The sequence below is a fragment of the Dendrobates tinctorius genome, unplaced genomic scaffold (genome assembly GCF_039654945.1).
Source record: "Dendrobates tinctorius isolate UK_male_01 unplaced genomic scaffold, ASM3965494v1 ptg000011l, whole genome shotgun sequence".
Taxonomy (NCBI): Eukaryota; Metazoa; Chordata; class Amphibia; order Anura; family Dendrobatidae; genus Dendrobates; species Dendrobates tinctorius.
In genome coordinates, this window is record NW_027361679.1 from 5,560,643 (window position 1) to 5,569,915 (window position 9,273).

Below are 9,273 nucleotides of genomic sequence, written 5' to 3' on the forward strand. Positions count from 1 at the left end.
TGCCCTCAAACTGCCTGCCCGTATATCCTCCCACAAATGCATGACAGCCTGCCTCTGTTCGCACTGCCTCTCAACCATGTGCATGGTGGAGTTCCATCTTGTTGCAACGTCTGTGATTAGGCGGTACTTGGGGAGGTTGAGTGATCACTGCAGCTTCTGCATATGAGTGGACGTTTGAGAGACGGATGTGCGAGCACAGTCTTCACACCTTATGGAGCAGGGCTGTAAACTCCGGATAATTATTTAGGAAGCACTGCACCATCAGGTTCAAGGTGTGAACCAGGCAAGGTATGTGTATGAGTTTTGAAAGGGCTATGGCTGCCACAAAATTATGCCCATTATCACTGACTACCTTGCCTGGCTCAAGATGTAGTCTGCCCAGCCATGACTCAGTTTTTCGATGCAAGCAGTCGGCCAGTACCTCAGTGGTGTGTCTACTGTCGCCCAAAGACATAATTTTTAAAACAGCCTGCTGCCACTTACCACTAGCTGTTCAATAGTGGGACACCTCTTATGCAACACTGACAGATGTGGATGGAGTGCTCGTGCGACTGCACTCTGTCGACGAGCTTTCGCTTCTGGAGGAGGAGGAGGGTCGAACGCCTATAGCCAACTGTTTCCTATGCCGTGGGCTAGGCAGCACTGTCCCCCCGCCGCTGTCCCCTGTGGACCCTGCATCCACCACATTAGCCCAGTGCGCAGTGATGGACACGTAACTGCCCTGGCCATGCCTACTGGTCCATGCATCTGTTGTGAGGTGCACCTTTCCACTCACTGATTGTTTTAGTGCATGGACAATGCGGTCTTTCACATGCCGGTGGAGGGCAGGGATGGCTTTTCGAGAAAAGAAATGCCGAGTGGGTAGGTCATAGCGTGGGACAGCGTAGGCCATAAGCTCTCGGAAAGCTCCGCTTTCTACCAAACGGAAGGGCATCATCTCTAATTAGATCAATTTGGTAATGTAGGCGTTCAAAGCCAGTGTACGCGGATGAGAGGATGAGTACTTTCTTGTCCTACTCAGAGTGACTGGAAGGGTGAGCTGGACTTGAGAGCTGCATATGGGGGAACTAGCATTGGACATGACGGACTGAGAAGGGGTTGGTGATGGTGAGGGTGTTGATGGCCTAGATTCAGTGTTTCCTCACAAAAATATTGTGATTCCCTGACTGGTTTGACCTAGCGATGACACCTCAACATTTCTTGATGGTGGTGTGCTTAGCGGTGGCCTTACAGTAGGGGAAGGAATGGAGCGTTGCCTGCTAACTTCAGTCGGAGCAGGTGCACATGTGCTACCTGAGCTTTTGTAGTCCGTCCATGCTTGCAAGTGCATGTTGGTTAAATGTCTAAGTATGCAACTGGTATTCAAATTTCTTAGATTTTTCCCTCTGCTAAAGATCCTTCGGCACTTCTTACAGATAACCTTTGAGTCATCAGTTGGATTTTGTTCAAAAAAGTGCCACACTATTCCTATTATGGTACAAATTTTCAGGGCTTGCACTGCGCTAATTTGACCGTCTGGACAAGCTGTCTTGCAACTCTTAGTTTTCTTGCCAAGTTTTTTCACAGCTACGGGCCTGCCGGATAACCGCTGCTGTGATTACGATGCCTGCTGCGGATCCTTCTCCTGCTCTGACCTATTGTCACCAGCACCCTCTTCCCCCAATGGATGCCAATCCGGGTCAACAACTGGGTCATCCATGACCTCGTCTTCAATGTCATCTGCACCTTCCTCTGTACCTTCCTCTGTGTCATCGTGTAAGGTGGTATAGTATGCGGGAAGGGGCACCTGAGTTTCATCAGGGTCTGCTTCGGGCTCAGTAGACTGTGAGGGCAATGTAGTGCTGTGGGTGAATGTACCAGCAGATTCATATAGCAGTGGCTGTGCATCAGTGCACTCCATGTCAGATTCATCTTGGACTGGGGACTTCAGGATTTGACTTTATAACCCAGGAATGGTATGTGAAAAGCTCTATACGGTGTCTGTGTGGAAAATTGTAAATCTCCGTCGATTTTTATACGGAGTGACACACGCTGTCTCTGTGTAGATTTGACCGTGATCAAACAGCAGATATACAATACTGTTTGAAAAGCTGACAGCTCTATACGGTGTAGGTCTGGAAAAATGGAAAATCTCCTTGGTTTGTTTTTCCAGAGTCACACACATTGTGAGATGTCTTGCAGAGGGATGCAGCAGTCTTGAAATTGCCAAACTTTTGAAGTGTGATCACTGAACAATCAAGCGTTTCATGGCAAATAGCCAACAGGGTCGCAAGAAGTGTGTTGATAAAGAAAGGTGCAAAATAACTGCCCATGAATTGAGGAAAATCAAGCGTCAAGCTGCCAAGATTGCCACCAGTTTTGCCATATTTCAAAGCTGCAACATTACTGGAGTATCAAAAAGCACAAGGTGTTCCACACTCAGAGACATGGCCAAGGTAAGGCAGGCTGAAAAATGACCACCTTTGATCAAGAAACCTAAGATAAAACATCAAGACTGGGCCAAGAAATATCTTAAGACTGATTTTTCTAAGGTTTTATGGACTGATGAAATGAGATTGACTCTTGATGGGCCAGTTGGATGGGCCCGAGGCTGGATCAGTAAAGGGCAGAGAGCTCCACTCCGACTCAGACGCCAGCAAGGTGGAGGTGGGGTACTGGTATGGGCTGGTATAATCAAAGATGAACTTGTGGGACCTTTTCAGGTTGAGGATGGAGTGAAGCTCAACTCCCAGACCTACTGGCAGTTTCTGGAGAAACCTTCTTCAAGCAGTGGTACAGGAAGAAGTCGGTATCGTTCAAGAAGGACAATGCTCCATCACATGCATCCAAATACTCCACAGCGTGGCTGGCCAGTAAAGGTCTAAAAGAAGAAAAAATAATGACATGGCCCCCTTGTTACCTGATCTGAACCCCATAGAGCACCTGTGGTCCCTCATAAAATGTGAGATCTACAGGGAGGGAGAACAGTACACCTCTGAGAACAGTGTCTGGGAGGCTGTGGTGGCTGCTGCACACAATGTTGATCGTAAATAGATCAAGCAACTGACAGAATCTATGGATGGAAGGTTTTTGAGTGTCATGGTAAAGAAAAGTGGCTATATTGGACACTAATTTTTTTTTTTTGTTTTTGAATGTTAGAAATGTTTATTTCTAAATTTTGTGTTATATTGGTTTACCTGGTGAAAATAAACAAGTGAGATGGGTATATATTTGGTTTTTATTAAGTTGCCTAATAATTCTGCACAGTAATAGTTGCCTGAAAAAACAGATATCCTCCTAAGATAGCCAAATCTAAAAAAAAACCACTCCAACTTCCAAAAATATTAAGCTTTGATATTTATGAGTCTTTTGGGTTGATTGAGAACATAGTTGTTATTCAATAATAAAAAGAATCCTCTCAAATACAACGTGCCTTATAATTCTGCACGCAGTGTACAGTGAAAAGCGCTAGCAGCAGAAGCTATTTTTTTTTTCTTCTTCCCTGCCTAACGCTCTCTCTATTGAATCAGCAGCAGCACCTCTCCCTATTCTAAGATCGGCAGAAGTAAGATGGCGGTCGGCAGTCACAGCCTTTTATATGCACTGTGACGCCACACAAAGCCAGCCAATCACTTGCATGCCCTTCTCTAACATGGTGGGGGCCGCTGCCGACGTAATCGCGTTGCCCACACTGTGCGTCCTTGATGATTGGCAGAGAAAAGGCGCTGGAAGCATTATTTGAAACGCGACATTGGCGCTCAAGTCGGCGACCTCATGGCCGACCTCACACTATGGCCGGGTTTTGATTGGCGAAACCAGACTTTAGCAAAAGTTGGCGGATTCTGAAATTGGCCAACCCGTTTCGCTCAACTCTAATTGAGTGTATTTGTCCAAGTTACTGGTCAAATAATATTATCACAGAGGGATTTAAAGAAGCAGGAAGCTTTGACAAGAAAAGGAAAGTGAACTTTATATTAAATAAATGCACTTGGGCAGGGGCTGACACTGACAGCTTGGGGCCCCTGTGCAACAAATGTGTCTGGGCCTCCCTCCTTTTATGGATACAAAAGTATGGATTATATAGACTCTGTTTTTTATTATATAGCGCCCTCTCTTATTAAATACATAATGCAATGATGGCTGATTGTGCATGGGAGAGTTTCTTTTCTAATGGAGAAGCTGATGGACTGGTCTCCGGCTGCTCCATCGACATTCATTTTATATTCTAACAAGAAAGGAGACTATATAATAAAAGAGGATGCTGTGAATAATAATAATAAAAAAAAAGAATACACTATGTAAGAGACGGTGCTAAACATAACAGCAGAGTAAACTATATAATAAGTGATGGCACCATACATACAGTAACTAGAGAGGATGGTATGTAATAAGGAACGTTATTATACATTATAAAAGCAGAAACTACACAACTGAGGATGGTGCTGTACATAATAAGTGAGTAAACTATATACTAAGGGACTGTGCTATACATAATAAGTGATTACACTATATACTAAAGGACTGTGCTATACATAATAAGGCTACATTCTTGTATCCATGTGCAGTTTCAGTGTGCAGTTTCGGTGTGCTGCACGCTTTTACAGATGCATTGAGCATGTCATATTCAAAATTGGATCAGAAGAGGACATTCTCTGACCCTTATGGATCTCATTCTCAGAGCAGTGATTTTCATGGATGTTTGAATGGACCTATAAAACTCTATCCGTTTGCCATCTGATAAAAAAGTCTGGAAGCACACGGACATTTCACACAAATGTGATATAACATTATTATTCCAAGTCACACAGAGAAGATACAGAATGATATTTATATCCAGGAACCTACCACTGACGTCTTATCTAATTAGAGCCATTTTCTGCTGTTTCTTCTCCATCTGATGAGATTTTCATGTTGACATCTCCCACCCACCACCCGTCTTGTCACGATGATCATCACAACAGTGAAAATAACAAGGTCACATACAGTACATAGTATACAAGCATGTGTTTCCCCCTTGAATACAGATTAGTACCCCATCATTTAAAATATACAGTAAAGTGATAAACAGCACTATTCCCCCCATGAACCTTAATCTCTGCCACCCAACAATATAAATTATTCAGTCTGTGACTTTCCCCAATTAACTGTAAGGCTACGTTTGTTATGGAAAACATGCAAGGTTTGTAAGTGCAAGCAAAGTGAATGAGATCCTTGAAGTCTCATGCACGTGTTCCTTTTTTTTTTCTTGCAGATTTGCAACAGATTAAAATCTGCATAATGTCAATTCTTGCAGCCTTTTTCACCCACACTAATGAGTTGGGGAAAAAGCAACAAAAGCATGAAAAAAACTTTGCAAAAAAAAATGTAATTTATGCTATGTTATTCCTACCAACACATTAGGAAATGCAGCAGAAGTTTTTCCTGCAAGGCCCTGTCCTGTGTGTAAGTCCTTGATAGCATCAAAATGAATTTCGGTGTGGGAGAAGACATTATCAGGTACCTGACAGCATCTTCTCCCACCTTTCAATTCATTATAAAGGGTCCAATGCACTTTACCTCCTCCTCTCCCACTCCCCAATAAATTTTAAGTCTCTGATAGCATCACAATGAATTGTGAGATGGAGGAGGACGTTATCAGGGGCTTAGCACCCTCCTCCACCACCCAATTCATTTTATATCCATATCTAACATTCTCCTCCTCCTTCCCCTTTTCATAAGTCCATTATAAGTCCCCCTTCCTTCCATCCCACTCCCCCACATCCCTCATTGTCATCCTCCCCCGGCATCCCATCATTGTCCTCTTTCCCACCTCTATTGTTGCCCTCTCCTCCACCTCCATAATTGCTTTCTCCGCTCACCACCATCATTGCCCTCTCTACCCCCTCCATCATTGGCCTCTCCACTATCTCCATCATTGCCCTCTCCACCATCCCATCATTGCCCTCTCCACCACCTCCATCATTGTCTTTTCTGCCACCTCCATCATTGCCCTCTCCATCATCCCATCATTGTCCTCACGACTGCCTCCATCCTTTGTTCTCCCCACCACCTCCATCATTGATATCTCCACCACCCCAATCATTGTTCTCACCCACCACCCCATCATTCCCCTCTCCACCACCTCCATCACTGCCCTGTCCACCATCTCCATCATTGCCCTCTCCATCACCCCAATTATTGTTGTCCACACCACTTCCATCATTGCCCTCTCCACTACCCTAATAATTGCTATCCCCCACCACACCCATCATTGTCCTCTCCACCATTCACCTCTTCGGACGTTCCCCAGCAGCATGATCTTCGCTGGCAACTTTCTCTCTGACACTGGTGTGCGCTGAATGCTGACATCATCCAGCCATGCACCTGTGTCAGACAGAAAGCACCAGGCAAGAAGCAGGAAGCAGATGACGGATCCCTGCGGCTCTGCTGCCCACAGCACATGAGGGCTATCTGGCCATGGGCCCCCTGGAGCCTTGGGGCTGGAAACAGACTAGATTGCCCTCATTATTAGTCACTCTGCAGGGGCCCATCTCCACCTTCAGGCCCATGGTACAGCTGCTTCGGCGGTATGTCCGCCCCTGCACTTGGGTCAAGGTAGCAAAATGTGCAATCATGTGATTTACATACAGTAAAATACTGATAAAAAAATGGTCACAAAAAGACTTAGGGCTAGAGATGAGTGAATCAATTCATGTTGAATTTTAGGAAATTCATAGGTTATGGCAAATTCAATCAATGTGTGATTTGATTCATGCAAAACACCCCCATAAAAAATCCCATTTTACACATTGCAGAAGATTGCATAAGCCACATAAGGCTCAAATGACACTCGGGCAGTAGAAAATATTGCCACTTTCATCACGGTTTAGTAAGTTTATTTAGATGAGGTGTAGAAGGCTTTGTTGCAGATGGATGCAATATCTGTGCTCTATCTGAGAATAAAAATCTGCACCTGTTTAGTCCCTGCTGCAGTGTCTGTGTTGAATTTGGCTAGAACAAGGCCTTCTACATATCATCTAATTGGACTTACTACACCTTGGTGAGAGTGGGGATAAATTTATTGTTAATTAGGGATGAGCGAAACTGAACTGTAAAGTTAGGAGTGCACACCGGATATCTAGCGTCCGGTATCGAACCTCAAACACAGACTTTTAACAGGATGTCAGGTTCACTGTTCGGGATCGGATGCTTAATAAAGTTTTTTGAAAGACTGCAGCGCAGCTAATCAACAAGTTTTTAGGCTGTGGACTGATTAGTGTTGAGACAGGACTTAGCTGGAGTGAGGGACAGTGTTAGGTTGCAAACTCTAAAAAAGCCCTGTCTGTACCCTGTACATGTCTCATCGGCAAAACTGTGCTAAAAAGTTGCTGTGTATACTTTGCACTAGTAATGAGAGAACGTGCTCGACTCTACTCGTTACTCGCCTGAGTATCATCACGGTACTCGGTGTACTCGGCGAGCACTGAGCATTTCTAGGATTACTCGGCGGGAACTTGGGTCTCCACCCAGCTTTTTTAGTGGTCTTTAGAGACCCAATCACAATGCAGGGATTGTCTGCCAGGCAATGAAACATCGCAACCATCTTTGTTGTCGTCATGCAGTGATTGGCTGGCCGCACAGCATTATCAGCATCATCAGGGATATAAGAAACTGGACGCCGCCCTGCTCGGCGCATTCAGCTCCGGATTTAGATAGTGTAGGGAGAGCTGCTGCCGAGATACGGTCAGATTTGGGGATTTATTAGTCAGTGTGGGGTCTACCATCCTAAAGTACTCAAATCCAGCTAAACTAACAGTCCTTGTAAGGAATAATTCTGGAGTGTATAGGTTGCAGTGTTAGGTAGCCGGGGGTTTTAAGTCGCTCTATACATTTCAGTGCAATGCCTGCAGGCACTGTATGTGTGTGTATATACATATCATTGCATACATCAAGAGGGTCCATTCCCTTCCTGTCTGCTGCTGCTGCTACTACCTATCGAATATATTGCCTGTATATACCTAGCCTCAGGTCTAATTGGCTAGGAAAAACTTTTTGGCCAGGTTAATAGAGCTTATTTTATTGCAAAGCAATCCAGAGCCTGTCACGAAGTGACTGGCCCTGTGTGACACGACCCAGCAAGCAGTTGGTCACTAAACGACAAACAAACAAGGGAACACCGGGGACACAATTACACCGGTGGGCCCTGCAATAGAGAACGGGGAAATGGACACCTCCTGCACTCTCCTGAGGCTGTGCCCTGGTCTATCCTGATGTCCCTATACGACTTCTTTCAAACCGTCGCCAAGCAGGATACCTTAGCCTTCACTTGCCCTGCACCTATACCTCAATAGGGAATTGGTAAGTGCAGACACTGGTCCCACCGCTGCACTAATATAACACCAAGGGAAGATATACAAACAACACTTAGCTTTGTCTGCTACAATGCACTGCACAGCAGAGTTCGGCACCAGATCATAACATTCAGCTGAAGCACCACAGCACTCAGCCAGCTCCTGACTCCAGCTTGGTTGGTCTCCTAAGAGGAAGTGTATCACCAACAGTTAGCTGAAGCATCAGGTGACCTTTTAAAAGAAGGTGGCTGCATCAGCAAATTGACCAGCCATGTAATTACACCAGCGGCTGGAAAAACTGATATTAACCCCCAATGGCCTGAAAGAAAAAAAGTTTATATATGAGAATCCTAGATCTGACACAGATCCAAAAATGGATCGTGACAAAGCCCTTTATTTTCACCATTTGCTTTTTTCACACTGCACAATACAGCCTTATCCTTTTCCCAGCACAGCGTGAAAATCCAGGGGTCACAAAAATCACTTTTGTGTGCGCAGAGAAATCTTTCCCTTTTTGTGGTAAGGTAGAATAGAATTTCTTTTGAGTGACTAAGGCTGGTTTCACATTAGCGCTTTTTAAGCGCACGCATGGCCGGGGGTAGCTCCGCCCCCGAGCCGGCTCTCTGCCCGGCGTGCACGCCCCTTGCTTGTAGCGCCGCCTCCTAGCGCACAGCGGCGCCTGCGATCGGCGCACCTTATCTTTAGCATAGGGTGCGCAGATCGTGCGCAGGCCGTGCGCTAGTTGCGCTTTGACCTGCGCTGCGCACTTTTGACGGTGCGCCGAGCACGCCGAAATCCGAAAAGTTTGATTTTGGCGCGCACGGCGCACCGTCAAAAGTGCGCAGCGCAGGTCAAAGCGCAACTAGCGCACGGCCTGCGCACGATCTGCGCACCCTATGCTAAAGATAGGGTGCGCCGATCGCAGGCGGTGCTGTGCGCTAGGAGGCGGCGCTACAAGCAAGGG